At 42.0% G+C, this 17,921-nt stretch overlaps 2 protein-coding genes across 4 annotated transcripts in view; one reads left to right on the plus strand and one right to left on the minus strand.

Moving 5' to 3' along the window:
• Positions 1–4,416, minus strand: part of gcnt7 (glucosaminyl (N-acetyl) transferase family member 7) — a 38,653-nt gene extending 34,237 nt beyond the window's left edge. For all 3 annotated transcript variants that reach the window (XM_041204076.1, XM_041204079.1, XM_041204077.1), the window contains exon 1: positions 4,188–4,416. The gene's annotated coding sequence lies outside the window, so the exon portion shown is untranslated. The remainder of the gene's footprint in view (positions 1–4,187) is intronic.
• rtf2 (replication termination factor 2) overlaps positions 1–17,921 on the plus strand; it is a 171,458-nt gene that overhangs the window by 88,694 nt on the left and 64,843 nt on the right. The gene's annotated exons all lie outside the window — the stretch shown is intronic.

Genomic DNA, 17,921 nt, shown 5'->3' on the forward strand with positions numbered 1-17,921 from the left:
CATCCTCTAAATACTCATTGCCTCAGACACCAAATGTGAAGAGTCCATGAGACTTTATAAGCCCCAAAACACAGGGCATTGAATCTATCGCCTCTACCTCCTCAGGTCGCTCTAGCCCCAGCTGTACACCTTTTAGGTACTCTACCCCTCGTATATTTCACACTTCTTCCTCAATGTACCCCCACTAACCTTATGTCAAGCTCACCACTTTCTCCTTTGACCTGTCTGAGCTGATGATCATCATGTTCCCCATCTCTGCCTCTGGTTTTCTTTACATACTTCAAAACTATTGCTATTACTGCCCTTCTGAGAGGGTTTATAATAATGCTCCATAATAATATATGAACATACAAACTAGGGACAGGAGTAGGCCACTTGGCCCCTTGAGCCTTCTCCGCCATTCAATAAGATCATGGACTCAACTCCGCAGTCCCGCCTACCCCCAATAACCTTTCATATCCTTGCTTATCAAGAGTCTATCTACCTCTGCCTTAAAGATATTTAAAGACTGCTTCCAATGCTTTTTGAGGAAGAAAGTTCCAAAGTGTCTCAATCCGCAGAGAAAAATTTCTCCTCATCTGTCTTTATTTTTAAACAGTGACCCTTCTAGATTCTCCCATAAGAGGAAACATCCTCTCCACATCCACCCTGCCAAAACCCCTCAGGATCTTATATGTTTCAATCAAGTTACCTCTTACTCTTCTAAACTTGAGCAGATACAAGCCTAGCCTGTCCAACCTTTCCTCATAAGACAGCCTGCCCATTTCAGGTATTAGTCTAGTCAACTTTCTCTGAACTGCTTGCAATGCACTTGCATCCTTCCTTAATTAAGGAGGCCAATATTGTACACAGTAATCCAGATGTGGTCTTGCCGATGCCCTGTATAACTGAAGCATAACCTCAAACAAATTCCCTGACAGCCCACCTTTCCTTTGTCCTGGAATGTGTTCATAGACTCATTGACGTCTACAGCACAGAAGGAGACCATTTGGCCCACTGTGTCCGCACTGGCCAACAAAGATCTGACTACACTAATCCCATTTTCCAGTGCTTGGCCCATAGTCCTGAAGGCTATGGCAACACAAGTGAATGTCTAAGCACTTCTTAAATGTTACAAGAGTTTCTGACTCAGCCACCCTTTCAGGCAGCGAGTTCCAGACACCCACCACCCTCTGGGTGAAAAACTCTCCTCAACTTGCCTCTTAGCCTTCTACCTTAGTCCTTATCTTAAATCTCTGCTCCTACTTATTGACCCCTCTACTAATGGAAAAAATGCCTTCCTATCCACCCTATCTAGGCCCCTCATAATCTTATACACCTCTATCAGGCCCCTTCTCAATCTTTGTTGCTTCAAGGAAAACAACCCCAGCCTATCCAATCTTCCCTCATATCTCAGACCCTCCAGCCCAGGCAGCATCCTGGTAAATCTCCTCTGCACCCTCTACAGTGCAATCACATCCTTCCTATAATGTGGTGACCAGAACTGCACACAGTACTCCAGTTGTGGTCTAACCAGTGTTTTATACAGTTCCAGCATAATCACCCTGATGTTGTTTTCTATGTCTCGTCTAATAAAGGCAAGTATCCCATATGACTTCTTAACCATTTTATCCACCTGCCCTGCCACCTTCAGGGATCTCTGGATATGTACACCAAGGTCCCTCTGATCGTCAGTACTTTCCAGGGTCCTACCATTCATAGTGTAATCCCATGCCTTGTTAGCCTTCCCCAAGTGCATTACCTCACACTTTTCTGGGTTGAATTCCATTTGCCACTACTCGTCCATCTGACCAATCCATTGATATCCTCCTGCAGTTTATGGCTATCCTACTCGCTATTTACCACCCTACCAATTTTTGTGTCATCCGCAAACTTCTTGATCATACCCCCTACATATAAGTCCAAATCATTTACGTACACCACAAGCAGCAAGGGCCCCAGCACCGAGCCCAGCGGAACCCCACTGGAAACTAACTTCCAATCGCAGAAACATCCCTGTCCCATCACCCTCTGCTTCCCGCCTCTCAGCCAATTTTGGATCCAACATGCCACTTTGCCTTGGATCCAACATTGCCACTTTCTTGACCAGCTTGCCATGAGGGACCTTATCAAAAGCCTTGCTAAAGTCCATTTTGACCAAATCAAATGCATTATCCTCATCAACACCCCTGGTTACAGAATCAGAGTGCAGAAGAGGCCCTTCGTCCCATAGAGTCTGCACCGACACGTGAGAAACACCTGACCTACCTACCTAATCTCATTTACCAGCACTTGGCCCATTGCCTTGAATGTTATGATGTGCCAAGTGTTCATCCAGGTACTTTTTAAAGGATGTGAGGCAACCCGCCTCCACCACCCTCCCAGGCAGTGCATTCCAGACCGTCACCACCCTCTGGGTAAAAAAGTTTTTCCTCACATCCCCTCTAAACCTCCTGCCCGTCACTTGAACTTATGTCCCTGTGTGACTGACCCTTCAACTAAGGGGAACAGCTGCTCCCCATTCACCCTGTCCATGCCCCTCATAATCTTGTACACCTCGATCAGGTCGCCCTTCGGTCTTCTCTGCTCCAACGAAAACAACCCAAGTCTATTCAACACAGAGATAAAAACAAAAAAACTGCGGATGCTGGAAATCCAAAACAAAAACAGAATTACCTGGAAAAACTCAGCAGGTCTGGCAGCATCGGCGGAGAAGAATAGTTCTGTCGAAGGGTCATGAGGACTCGAAACGTCAACTCTTTTCTTCTCCGCCGATGCTGCCAGACCTGCTGAGTTTTTCCAGGTAATTCTGTTTTTGTCAAGTCTATTCAACCTTTTTCATAACTTAAATATTTCATCCCAGGCAACATCCTGGCGAATCTCCTTTGCACCCCCTCCAGTGCAATCACCCTGGTTGATACTGCATTAGAGCTGCTATGCCTCTTAGCAGCAAGTACTATCTGAAGGTCATAGAGAAATAAGGCACTTTTTTGAGGGGCGCTGTCATATAGCAGGCGGATGGAAACCACAGTTTCTTACCTCTGTCTACATCAGAAGTTGAAATGTTTCCTATCTTATTGAAGTATACTTGTAACATGTATTTTTTCCTTGAGGTGGACTATTGAACTATATGTGGTGTTTATTGAAGAGAAGTATCTAACTGTAACAATTAGATGTTGTTCTGATATAAAGTGGAGGTATTGTGATAATGTGAAGGCAGCTTTAAGGTCATGATCTAGTGCCTTGACTCCGTTTCAGGCATTGGTGCATTCACTTTTGTAGAATTGCTCAATAGTGAAAACCTGCCTTCTCCAGATTCAGTGACCCCTGTCATTCCATGCTATTATTATGTTCTTACAGATTCAGGGCCCTTATATCATTTTGCAGTCCAGTCTGAATTGTTGATGGGCAAAACTGTTGTCGGGTTGTGGCATTTGTAATATGCTTTTCCCAAAATCATTAGACGGATAAGGGCTATAAGCTTCTGCACTGTGAAGAAGGGTTTTTGACTGTTGAAAGAATGTTCTAACTGATCTGGCCACCGGTGGTTTGTTGCAGTTCTCTCTGGGTGAAAAAGCTACGTGGAAAAGGCAAACAATTTTTTTCTTATAACATTCAGAGTTCAAAGCACAGTACACTTTGAAGGCAAAGACAGTGATGCCTGTTTTACGTTTGTACATTCAGCGCTGATATTTTTAAAAAATGGTTTGAAACAACATGTTTGCACTATGTAGACTTGAGCTGAATTTATTTGTTTTGGAAATGCTTGAGGCAACAGAACTGCAGACTTTGTTCCTGTGCTAGCTATGGTTTTTAGTGTATACTTTACACAAGTTTGAATTATTTGTGAAGTCTAAATAACTCTTTTTAAATCTTGTTTCCTTTCTATCTGAATATACTTATATCTCTGATGCAGTTATGTAAGAAAGGTTAATGTGGCACATTTCAGATTCGTAGTGAAATGAAATGTTCTTGAGTAGAATTGGCCTTGTCGCTTTGACGTTTCACTTGCTGTGCATGGACACAGCAGTAACTTAATGTATCCGTGCTGTTTTCCTACTTTCTAATGTACAACATTCCCATTTGATCATTTCATTGACTTTAAATGGATCCATGCCACACTACGGTTGTAGTTTTAGCAAGAGTCCCAGCTTTCAGAGATGAGACTGATGGAGTATAAAAACTGAGTTTTAAAATGGACACCTTACCTTGCATCACTATGATGTGGAATGACAGCAAGCTTTGTGATTAGTCATTCCGTGTAGCACCATGCTGGTAAAACATTTGAGTTTGATGTGAATTCACACACTGCTTTCACCGATCAGCAACATGCTGTATTTTCGCCCAGAAAAGCTGGTTGTGTCACAAGCAAGCAGCACTTCCTTAGCTGGCAGCTGCAGTCGACATCAGCAGTTGACTTAGGAGTTGTTTCTGAGAATTTGCTCAGAAGAGGGAGGAGTTTTTAGCACGATACGGATTGGTTATCATCGTTGCACCAATCCATTACTTTGAATGCTGGCTGCATGATTAACATGCTGTTGATTAGATTGTGACAGGCAACAGTTTTTTTAAAAAAAGGGGAACAGGATTTTGTTATAGAAGGATCTTATGAGATACTTAATTCTTCTCTCACCTCCCACACCGTCTTTATCCATCAGAATCTACCTTGTTGTTCTGATTCTGCTGAAACTATAGGTGGTGCTCCTCTGAACTTTGCTCATATCAAAGCTCTGTGTGCTATGTTAATGTACTTGTATGTTTATCACCTCTAGCCAGAGAATACCTGTGCTCTGACTCCCTGCCTTCAAATTGGCAAGCCAGTTCTTTTTCCTTGAAGCAGAATAATAGTTTCTCATTTTTGTTGCCTTCCAAATTCTGTTGACATGTTAAGGAAGCTGTCTTCAACAATACAAATGTAAAGATGTTGGCCGCCTGCCCCTGAATGACAGAAGCACCAAACATAGTAGTGCCTTGCTGAGTGCTACTCCTTTCCCTGGAGTCATGACTCTCTTTGCATCCTATTTTAACTTGTGCTTTTCCTAAATTTCAATGCTTTTGAATTCCTGACCTCCAGGTTTCCCTGCCTCCCATAATTTTAAACTTTTTTTTAAAAGAAATCTCACAATTGACGTCACCTCCTGACTGCTTTCTGATTTACTTCATCTTTTCTCCAAACCTTTATAACCTTGTTTGAAACCATAGTTGAAACTAATCCTGCATTGAGCACTTCAACTTCTGCTCCTGTTCCAAGAAGATCCCTTGTAAATTTTACTGTGCCTTAGGTTGAAGACTAGTGACCTAGTAAGATGATTAATAATGGTAAAAGCTATTGTAAAATATTGTGCAGGTGCAGGATGAAATTATCACCACCAAGCAAGGTAAGACGGTCACAGAACTAGACCCATATTGATTTAAGAACAGTTTGTTTCAATGTCATGTAAGCAACTCTAACCAAAACCAATTATGGAAGGAGTATCTTCAACCTCTACAGTTAGTTACGACTGAAAACTAAAGCGGAAATCTGCTGTTGGAATTGAACTCTCAATACTAATTGTGAAAATCTTTGACTTCTTGAGCGGATTAATAAACAAACCTGTAAAAATGTTGACCCAAAATGGCATAAAAACATTGGAGAATGGTGGCAGCAATGTTAATGTTTAACTACTCTTCGTAACGGAATTAATTAGTACAGATCAGCGCATCTTTATTGCTGCTCTCTGTTCAAAAAGCTAATGTTTGCAAAAGCCTGCGGTAGTATCTATACTGCAAGAACTGGCTGCTCACAAAATACATGCAAAACGCAGACATATATTAAGTGTGAATTTCAAAGTTGCAATCTGGGCACTTCATCATGTTTAAAGTTTTGCATCTCTTGGATTTTGACCCCTACTGCAAAAAACCTCCTGCCTTTCTGTTGAAACTGTAATGAGCAAGAAAAGTCTAGACTTGAGCCATTGTTACTGACATTACTGCTGTGGTTTTACCCTTCTGAATAAAACTGCTCAGTAAGAACACACTGCCAGCCCCCAAAGCAGGGCTGGTGCAGCTAATGGGAACATGCAAATTAGCCTTAAAAATAAGCAAAAACTGACTAACAGCTGACATCTCAAGAATGAGATAAAAACAAAAAACTGCGGATGCTGGAAATCCAAAACAAAAACAGAATTACCTGGAAAAACTCAGCAGGCCTGGCAGCATCGGCGGAGAAGAAAAGAGTTGACGTTTCGAGTCCTCATGACCCTTCAATGCCCCGGTTTATGAATCTGTTACTTTTTAAAATTCTTTAATGGGGCGAGGCCAGCCTCTTTATTGCCCATCCCTATTTGCCTTCGAAGGTGGTGGTGAGCCACTGCCTTGTACCGCTGCAGCCCATGTGGTGTAGATACACCCATAGTGCTGTTAGGGAGGGAGTTCCAGGATTTTGATCCAACAACAGTGAAGTAATGGTTATTATAGTTCCAAGTCAGGATGGTTTGTGGCTTGGAGAACTGGCTGGGACCACCATCATGACTGATAGTGAGAGAGGGATCCCTGATCTAGTGCATCAACAGTGGAAACTGGCATTGGGTGGGCCATTGAGAGGAATGCAGGCCCTGATAGGAGCAAGGGCAGGGAGGTGTAACAGTTCTTAAGATAGTGTGATTAATGCTGAGTTTTTTAAAAAATCAATAAATAGTGACAAATCACTGAAATACTGAAAATTAATGTGCAACTGTTAATGCGAAACTAGCTTATTCCCATTTGATAACTACAATATGTTCATTTATTAACTACAATAAATAGGTTTGTTAGTTTATTTTCATATTTATCTTACAAATCAACCTAGTATTAGGAAGGATGGAGAAATGCATGTGCAGGCATGTGTGCGATTTCTGTACCTAGTTCATATAGCAAAGCAGTTTCTTTGTTATGACCCTAAATCTTGCCATTGAATGACAAGTTGTTGAGTAGTGGCCGATGTAGCCAAAGCATTTTTATAAAGCAGAGTGACAAACTTACTTACGTTGGGCACCTGAATCCACTCTGGAATTTGGAGAATGATGATACCAAGGCACTAAAACTGGAGTTTCTCGACAGGATGGAATTTTATCCTGCCAGGCTCTGGTATAGAATGCAATTTGAAACCAGCTTTAAAAGTATCCCAGAGGGAACATTGTAATTCTGGTAAAGGAAGTCTGCCTTTGGAAGGAGCATCCCTTGAACCTGGAGAAAGATTGGAATGCGACCAGTGGTGGCTTCAGTGTGTTATGCAGGCAATCAACATCTCTTAGAATAAATCAGGAATAAAAAAGTTAGTGTTGTTAATGGTGACCATGAAGATATCAGATTGTCATAAAAAATCCATCTGGTTCACTAATGTCCTGTACCTGGTGTTGACTTGTTCTGGGCCATATGTGACTCCAGATCCACAGCAATGTGATTAACTCTTAACTGTGCTCTGAAGTGGCCAAACGGCTTCAAAAGTTACAATAATAATCAAACCAGATGGGGCACCTGGCATTGACTGAAGCTTTGGCTTTGGACATGACAAAGATACATCCTGCTCAGTCGACTCTGCAAAGTCCTCCATATTAACATGTAGAGACTTGTGCCAAAATTGGAAGAGCTGGCCCACAGATTCGTCAAGCAACAGCCTGACAATCATACTCAAAGAATCATAACTTGCAGCCAACATCTGAGGGCAGACCTACCACAGTGATATACTGTCCAGGAAAAATGTTACTGGCAATCCTCAACATTGACTCTGGACCCCATAAAATCTCATGACATCAGGTCAAACATCGGCAAGGAAACCTCCTGCTGGTTTCCACCTACTGCCCTCCCCCATCTAATGAATCTGTATTGCTCCATGTTGAATACTCCTTGGAAGAAGCACTGAGGATAGAAAGGGCACAAAGTGTACTGTGAGGAGGAATTTAATATCCATTTCTAAGAAAGGCTCAGCAGCATCAGTACTTCTAAGCTGGCCAAGTCCTGAAGGGCATAGCTTCCAGATTGGGCTTGCAGAAGGGTGGTGAGAACAAACATGAGAGAAAAATCCATTTGACAATACTTGTCATAGATCCATCTGTCCATGCTAGTATTGATCAGAGCGACCAGCACTCAAACTTTGTGGCGACTAACCCTGGCTCAATGAGGACTTTGGGAGACCATGCCAAGAGCAGCACCAGGTGTACCTAAAAATGAGATATTAACCTGTGAAACCACAAAACATGATAGAGGTAAGTGATCCCAAAGTCAAAATTCTGCAGCCACATAGAGTTATGAATGTTGGTGGACATTTAAACAACTAATGAGCAGAGAAGCCTCCATGTATATACCCTTTCTCAATGATGGCGGAGTCCAGTACAAGTGCAAAAGACAAGGCTGAAATGTTTGCAGCCATGTTCAGCCAAAAGTGCCAAGTGGATGATCGATCTCGGTTTCCTACTAAGGTCGCTATCATCGCAGCTGTCAGTCTTCAGTCAATTTAGTTCACTCAATGTGATGCCAAGAAATGACTGCACTTGACACAGGAAAGACTATGGGTATCCCAGCTGTACTGCTGAAAACTTGTGCTCCAGAACTAACAATGCTTCTAGCCAAGTTGTCCAGTCCAGCTACAACATTGCCATCTGCATTGAGTGTGCTGATTGTGAAGCCAGGAGCTTGGTGAGTGAGGGGGTTCGGTGAAGAGGGGAACTATAAATTAATGAAGAAAAATAAATTTAAGTAACACAATAAAGATTGCAGGACAGGTGATGTCCCGCAGCTGCAGCATGTGGGAGCTCCTCTGTGCCACCACAATCCATGACAACCATATCTGTAGTAAGTGTCTGCGGCTTGAGGTGCTTTGGCTCCGAGCTAATGAGCTGCAGGCTGAGCTGCAGACATTGCGATGCATCAGGGAGGGGGAAATTTACCTATGTACTTCTGCTCCAGAAGGCAATCTCACCCCTTAGGTTGAGGGACAGGAGGATGTGATTGCGATTTCAAATTCCACCACCTGCTGTGGAGAGATTTGAACCCAGGTACTCAGAGCACTACCCTCTGTCTCTGGATTACTAGTCCAGTGACAATAACACTGTGCCACCACCTCCCACCGAATTAGAATGCATTAGTACTGTAGTAAGAGATGACTTTGTTCTAAAGATCAAAATGTAGCATCAGTGTGGGTGGAACTAAGAAACAGCAAGAGACAGAAAACATTGATGGGAGTTGTTTAAACAGCAGTGGTAATGTAAATCACAGTATAAACCAGGAAATTAGAAGCATGTGTAACAAAAGTAATACGGTAATCATGGGGCATTTCAAATTATATATGGATCGGGTTTTTAAAAAATTCATTCATGGGCTTCGCTGGCTGTGGGCCAGCATTTATTCCCCACCCCTAGTTGTCCTTGAGAAGGTGGTGGTGAGCTGCTGCCTTGACCCACTGCAATCCACGTGGTGTAGGTACACCCATAGTGCTGTTAGGAAGGGAGTTCCAGGAGTTTGACCCAGTGACTGTGAAAGAACGGTGATATATTTACAAGTCAGGATGGTGAGTGATTTGGAGGGGAACTTCCAGGTGGTGGTGTTCCCATCTGTCTGCTTTACTTGTCCTTCGAGATGGTACTAGTTGTGGGTTTGGAAGGTGCTGTCTAAGGAGCCTTGGTAAATTACTGCAGTGTATCTTGTAGATGGTACACACTGCTGCTACTGTGCGTCGGTGGTGGAGAGAGTGAATATTTGTGGATGTGGTGCCAATCAAGCAGGCTGCTTTGTCCTGGGCGGTGTCAAGCTTGAGTGTTGTGGGAGCTGCACTCATCCCGGCAAGTGGGGAGTATTGCATCACACTCCTGACTTGTGCCTTGTAGATGGTGGACAGGCTTTGGGGAGTCAGGAGGCAAGTTACTCGTTGTACAATTCCTAGCCTCTGACCTGCTGTTGCAGCCACAGTATTTATATGGCCAGTTCAGTTCCTGGTCAATGGTAACCCCCAGGATGTTGATAGTGGGGGATTCAGCAATGGTAATGCCATTGAACATCAAAGGGCGATGGTTGGATTCTCTCTTGTTGGAGATGGTCATTGCCTGACACGTGTGCTGTGAATGTTACTTGTCAGTTGTCGGCCCAAGCCTGGATATTGTTGCATTTGGACATGGGCTGCTTCAGTATCTGAGGAGTTGAGAATGGTGCTGAATATTGTGCAATCATCAGCGATCATCCCCACTTCTGACCTTATGATGGAAGAAAGGTCACTGATAAAGTAGCTGAAGATGGTTGGGCTGAGGACACTACCTTGAAGAACCCCAGTAGTGATGTCCTGGAGCTGAGGTGACTGACCTCCACAATCACAACCATCTTTCTTTGTGCTAGGTATGGATCCAACCTGTGGAGAGTTTTCCCCGATTCCCATTGACTCCCGTTTTGCTAGGTCTCCTTGATGCCACATTCGGTAAACCTAATTATTACTAATGTTGTGGAGGATGAATTCTTGGAATGTATGTGAGATAATTTTCTAGAGCAGCATGTTGAGGAACCAACTATGGAGTGCGCTATTTTAGACCTAGTATTGTGCAATGAAAAGGGGCTAATTAATAATTTTGTTGTAAAGGAGCCTTGAGGAACAAGTGACCATAAAATGATAGAATTTTACATTAAGTTTGGAAATGATGTAGTTCATTCAGAAGCTAGGGTCTTAAACCTAAACAAAGGAAACTATCAAGGTATGAGGGGCAAATTGATTATGGTGAATTGTGAAACTACCTTAGAAGGTATGACGATAGATAGGTAATGGCTAGCATTTAAAGAACTAATACATAGTTTACATCAAAAATACATTCCTTTAATGTATAAAAACCCAGCAATGAAAGTGTCCCAATCGTGGCTAACAAAAGAAATCAAGGATTGTATTAGATCGAAGGAAGAGGTGTATAAAGGTAAGCCTGAGGATTGGGAACACTTTAGAGTTCTGCAAAGAAGGGCAAAGAAGAAGATTAAGAAAGGAAAAATGGAATATAAGAGTAAACTAGTGAGAAACATAGAAGTGACTGTAAAAGCTTCCAAAGGTATGTAAAAAGGAAAAGATTAGCAAAAACAAATGTGGGTCTATTGCAAACAGAGTCAGGAGATTTTGTAATGGGTAATAAGGTAGTGGCAGAGAAACTAAACAATGTTTGTGTCTGCCTTCACGGAGGAAAATACCAAAACCTCCCAGAAATACTGGACAATTCAAGGGATTAGTGTAAACAAGAAACTGAAAGCTATTAATATTAGTTTAAAAATAAATAGTACTAGAGAAATTAATGGGACTTAAATCCCTTGGACCTGATGATCTATGTCCCAGAGTGTTGAAAGAGGTGGTTAAAGAGATAGCAGATGCACTGGTGGTCATCTTTCAAAATTCTATACATTTTGGAATGGTTTCTACAGATTGAAAGGTGGCAAATGTAACCCCACTATTTAAGAAAGGAGGGAGAGAGAAAACGGGGAACTACAGATCTGTTAGCCTAACATCAGTTGTGGGGAAAGTGCTTGAATCTATATTAAATGATATGATAACAGGACACTTAGAAAATAATGGTAGAATTGGGCAGAGTCAACATGGGTTTATGAAAGGGAAATCATGTTTCAATAGACTTCTTGGAGTTTTTTGAGGATGAAACTAGCAGAATAGATAAGGGGGAATCGGTGGATGTGGTATATTTAGATTTTCAAAAATCTTTTGGTAAGGTCCCACACAAGTGGTTAGTAAACAAAGTTAGAGCACATGGGATTGGGGGTATATACTGGCATGGATTGAGAACTGGTTAACGGACAAAAAACAGAGGAGGAATAAATGGGTCATTCTCAAGTTGGCAGGCTGTGACTAGTAGGGTACCGCAAGGGTAAGTGTTTGGACCCCAGCTATTCACAATCTATATTGATGATTTGAATGTGGGGATTAAATGTAATATTTCCAAGTTTGCAGGTGACACAAAACTAGGTGAAAGTATAAAATAAAAACAGAAAATGCTGGAAAAACTCGGCAGGCCTGGCAGCATCTGTGGAGAGAGAAACAGAGTTAACATTTTGAGTCTGTATGACTCTTATTTTGGATTTCCTGCACCCACTGTATTTTGCTTTCATTTTAGGTGGAAATGTGAGTTGTGAGCAGGATGCAAAGATACTTCAAGGGGATTTGGAGATGCTAGGCAAGTGGACAAAAATTTGGTAGATGTAATACAATGTGGAGCAATGTGTGGTTATTCACTTCAGTAGTAAAAAACAAAAATACGAGCATTTCCTAAATGGTGAAAGGCTGCGATATGTTGAACTTCAAAGAGACTTGGGTGTTCTTGTTCTTGAGTCACTGAAAGCTGACCTACAGGTACAGCAAGCAATTCAGAAGGCAAATGGTATGTTGGCTTTTATTACAAGAGGATTTGACTATATACATAAAGATGTAATACCGCAATTATATAAAGCCTTGGGAGTATTGTGTGCAGCTTTGGCCTCCTTACTTATGGAAAGATATACTTGCCTTAGAGGGAGTGCAACGAAGGTTCACCAACCTAATTCCTGGGATGGGGGGGATTGTCCTATGAGGAAAGATTAAATAGGCTGCATCTTTATTTTCTCGCGTCTAGAAGAATGTCAGGTGATCTCATTCAAACATACAAAATTCTTACAGGACTTGACAGGGTAGATGCAGGAAGAATGGTTCCCCTGGCTGGAACAGTCTCCAAATAATGGGCAGGCCAAATACGACCGAGATGAATAGGAATTTCTTCACTCAAGAAGCTGGCGAATCTTTGGAATTCTCTGCCCCAGAGGGCTGCGGAGGCTCAGTTGTTGAGTATGTTCAAGATTGAGATTGATATATTTCTACATATTAAAAACATCAAGGGATATGGGGATAGTGCAGGAAAATGGTGATGAAGTAAATCAGCTATGATCTCATTGAATGGTGGAGTGGGCTTGAAGCGCTGAATGGTCTACAGCCCCTATTTTTTATGTTCTTAGCTAATCAAAAAAGTGAAAAATTACCCAGCTCATGTCCTTTCCACCAAAAGCAGAACAAGTGCAATCCGCCCATTTACCACCCCATCACAAACAATACTTACTCAGCAACAACCAGCTCACTGCTCAGTTTGAGTTCCCCCAGACCCCCTTACAGCCTTATAGACAAAAGAGCTGAATTCCAGAGATGAGGTGAGAGTCACATTCCTTGACATCAAGGCAGCATTTCACTGAGTGTGGCATCAAGGAACCCAAGTAAAATTAAATCATGGGAATTGGGTGGAACTTCTGCAGTGACTGGAGCCATACCTAGTACAAAGTAAGGTGTTTGTGGTTGTTGGAAGCGAGTCATCGCTGCAGGAGTTCGCCAGGGTAGTGAACAGGCCCAACCATCTTCAGCTGGTACACCAATGACCATTGTAACATCAGAATTGGGGATGTTTTCTCGTGGTTCCATGTTTGGTTCCATTTGCAATCTTCAAATAACGAAACATTCTCTGGATACATAAAGCATGATTAGGACAATATGCAGGCTTGGGCAGATGAGTGGCAAGTAACAATAGTGCTGCACAAGGCATTGACCATCCCCAACAAGAGAGAATTTAACCACCTGTTTGTAACATTCATTGTCATTACCATCATTGAATTCACCTACTGTCAGCATCTTGGGGATCACCATTTATCATATATTTAACTGGACCAACCACACAATTACTGTGGCTACAAGAACACAACAGAGGCTAGGTATTCTGTGGCAAGTACCTCATTTCCTGGCTCCCCAAAGCCTTTCCACTATCTACCAGTCACAAGTCCAATGTAATGGAATATTCTTTGTTTGCTTGGTCGAGTGCAGTTCCAACAACACTCTAATCTTGACACAGTCCAGGACATAGTAGTCTGCTCGATAGGGACCTCATCCACCACCTTAAACATTCAGTCCCTCCATTGGCACAGAGTGTACCATCTACAAGATGCACTTCAACTCTGCAAGGCTACTTTGAAAGTACCTCCTAAACGCAAACTGTACAACCCAGAAGGACGAGGCCAGCAGGCACATGGGAACGCCACCATCTCCAGGTTCCCCTCCAGTTATGCAGCATCCTGACTTGGATTTATATCACAGTTCCTTCATTGTCACCGTCTCACAATCAAGACTTTTAATGACACACAATCATGAGGTGTGAACAGCTGTTGGAGTGTCCAAAATAGTTGACATAGTTTAAGGAGCAACAGTATAATTGGCACCTATAACAAATAATTTGGGACAGTGTAAGTGTTGTGAACGTATATATTCCTTTGCCTACTTACTTAAACCATGCCAGTTTAAGGCTTAAAATGGCGGTAGGAACATCTTCGGGCCAGTAGTACAAATTTCAACTTCTAATTAAATTGATCTTTTGTGATTGCTACACGTAAGTGTGTCTCGCTATTTGTCATTGTTTGCCTTCCCTCCCCCATCTGTGCCTTTGCCTCAGGGATCAGTTAGGAGAATGTTTACAATTTCTTACTATCAATAAAATTCAGATGATGAGGTTTTGTTTGTTTTCAAAATTCAAATTAAAAGTTCAAATGATTTTGAAGAATGAGGGAGCGTGTCTCAGTCAGCTCTCTCAAATGAGGGTATTTACATATCAAAACCAACAAAAGCTGCAAAAGGTATGGAACCTGTACAGTCTGCCATGTTTTTAGCTCTCTCGCATATATAGAATCTCGTTGAAATTTGACCTCTACCTTTTCTTAGAAAAAAGCCAAACATAATTTATTAGAGATTGAGATATGTATCCCATTATTTGGCTAGCTCAAATGTAATTTCTGCATTTTGGGAAATTATGCACTGCAGTTTAAATCACAGGATCAGCCTTCGATTTACAGAATTACCATACTGTGGAAAAAATTCCATTCTCAGGCAAGAATTTTGGAAGAGATTGTTCTCCAATCTTTAATGAAGATAATAAACATGTAAGACAATTCAGTGGATGAGTTAAATCATATTGTGAAATATGTGGGTTTTTTTATATCTACAATCTGACACGGATTAGAAAGTTGAGTCAATAAGAAAAAAGACAAGGAATTGCTTTACAGAAGGCTTTTTGAGTGACTTGATTGATTTACCAATGGAGTGCAATGGTGAAATTTTGAGATTTGATGAGATTTTGCCATTATAAATGCTTTCATAGGAAGTTGACGTCGGCTGAAGTCTTCCATTCCCCAGCGGGCCATACCCCTGAGGTACCCGAGAAGAGGCGATGGGGGGCCCCCCTGGAAGTCCCCACACAAGGGCTGCACTGGAATTGCTTGGGAAGTTTAAACTTCCGTTGAGAAATTACCCAATTTAAATCAGAGATTTCAAATGGTTCTGATTCTTTTAGCAGAATAATTAACTATCCAGGAAAATATAGAAATAATAAAACCACTTCTCACTCCTGGGTAACTGTACTAGTGACCTGACACCCTGATTACCCTCCCATCCCCATTGCCCCCCAATTACACCCCAACCCCAACTACCCTACTGATCCCCCGACTTCCCTGCGACTACCCATCCGATGTCCCGACTCCCACCCTGACTCCCCCAACTCCCAACTACCCTTCCGACTCCCCCAACAGCACCCCCCATCCTCTGACTACCACCCCCTCACCTCCCAACTGACCTCCTCTCCCCACCACCCCAGACCATTCCTTCAACCCCCTGAACAACTCCCCCGACTACCCACTTTCCCCCAACTACTCCCTCCACGCTCCATCCCTCGCATCCCTGATTACACCCCACCCCGATTGCACTACCGACCCCACCCCCGACTACCCCCCACCTGTCCTCTGACCACCCGACTCCCGCTCAACCCATCATACTTTACCTTACACTGGCACATGCCTTACCTTATCTCCTCTTTTGTCAAAGTGGCTCTAATCTCCTCTTCAGTCAAAGTGACTGGGATCTTTAAACTGGTTGATGGCAGCTTGTGCTATAAAAATAGGGTGTGGTTTCACTTCCCCCAGCACTTGCTACTCTGCACAGAAAGGACTCCTGGAGCTTCTGGAAGTTTGGGTGAGAAAGCCCCAGACTTGGGTATGTAAAAAGGAGCCGAGTGGCAATCCAATGGTGATTGCCAATCCATGGAAGTTCTGGGCCAATGCCGAAGCAGCATTTGTGCCTGGAGGTACATACCATGGAAAGACCTTTATTTAGTATATAGATTTAAAAACAGTTTCAGGTTTAGGACCTTATTTGCTCAACCAGCCCTTCACTTTACCATTCACATCTACTAATTTAACAATTACTCAGCTAGAGTTCCTACTCTTGATTGCTTTACAAAAATGTAGTTATACTGAGGGCATGATGGGGCTTGGCTGTTGTCTCTCTGGTAGCATACAGCCTAGGCTCACATTTGGGGTAGACCTAAAGGGCAGCTCAGGAGGAGCCAGGCACTTCAAGGTTGCTCCTTCAGGAAAGAAAAGGAGAGTATTGGTGAGGTAATGAAAGCATAACTTTTTTTTGGTGATAATTTGGAAATTTTCAGTAAGGTTGTTGCAATAAAATGTAAAATGTTATCAGTCTATACAGTTAAAGTTAAAACTAAGCAAATTGATAATCTTTATCCGTATCTTCAATTATTTAATTATTTATCACAAAAATTTATAAAACACTTTAAGCAAAAACTAGAGTATTTTATCCAAATCAGGGCACTGCCTTTTAAGGGAGGATGTACAGACCTTAGAGGGTGCAGCAAAGATTTACAAGAATTGTTCCAGGGACGAAGGTCTTTGGTAACAGGGATATATTTGAGAAGCTGGGGTTATTCTCCTTAGAATTAAGAAGGTTTTGAGATTTAATAGAGGTGTTCAAAATTGTGAGGGGTCTTGACAGAGTAGATAGGGAGAAACTGTTCTCAGTGGCAGATGGATCGAGAACCAAAGGAAACAGATTTCAGTTGATTGGCAAACAAACCAAAGGTAATATGAGAAAATCTTTTATACGCAGTGAGTGGTTATGACCTGGAATGCATTGCCTGAAAATGTAGTGGAGGCAGATTCAATCATGGCTTTCAAAAAGGGATCAGATTAGTGAAAAGGAATTAGGCGACAGGGAAAGGAGTGGAGTGGGACTATCTGGATTCCTCTTGCAAGACTTGATGGGCCCAATGGCGGCCTCCTGTGCTGGAACCATTATATGATTTTCAGTCATAAATGATTAAAACTTGCTTTACAGTTCGAGCTTGTCAGTGCTGCAACTACTTTCTGCCTCTTACTGTGCACCAAATTATTACGAAATCTAATATAAAATAACTCCCATGTGTTACGTTTGCTTCTGTCCAGGCATCTAAAAGGTTCAGACTTTGGACCATGGAATAAAGCATTTCCCACTCAAATTTGAATAGTTTTACTTTCAACCCTGGGAAAAGAACATGATTCTGAAGTGAAAACAGTCAACTGTAAAGTATGAAACATTGAACTGTGTTTGACCTCACTTTGTCCTTGAATCATGGAGAATAATCTGTCAGAGGTTAAAAACAAAAATAACCATTTCAGTGTACAGTAACAGATCACCAGCAAATATGATGTTGAGAAGTTAATATTTAAATAAAAAGAGAGAATGCAAAGAATACAGAGCAACAAGTCCTTCAGGAGACAGAAAAGACAAGTTAATGTTTTGGGTATGGATCCCTCGTCTTTGCTAGAGGATGTGAGCCCTTTAGTCAAATTAAAGAAAACGAAATGGGAGAAGAAGAGATACTGGATAGGATGCCAAAAGAAGCCTTTTTCATAACTAGAATTGAAAACTGGCTGCTATTTGAAGATCTCAATGTGACAATGAAAAAGCATTAAAAGAGCAACAGAGTATGAAATAAGTTTGAGGGGTCAATCGGGAATAAAATGAATAATTTATACATCCAGAAATTTCAATTAAAAACAAACAATTTATGAGTACAGAACAAACTCCTAAGCAGAAGATGCCTCACAACATCTTGAGCTGTAATTCT

This window comes from Carcharodon carcharias, chromosome 14, assembly GCF_017639515.1.
Source record: "Carcharodon carcharias isolate sCarCar2 chromosome 14, sCarCar2.pri, whole genome shotgun sequence".
Lineage (NCBI taxonomy): Eukaryota > Metazoa > Chordata > Chondrichthyes > Lamniformes > Lamnidae > Carcharodon > Carcharodon carcharias.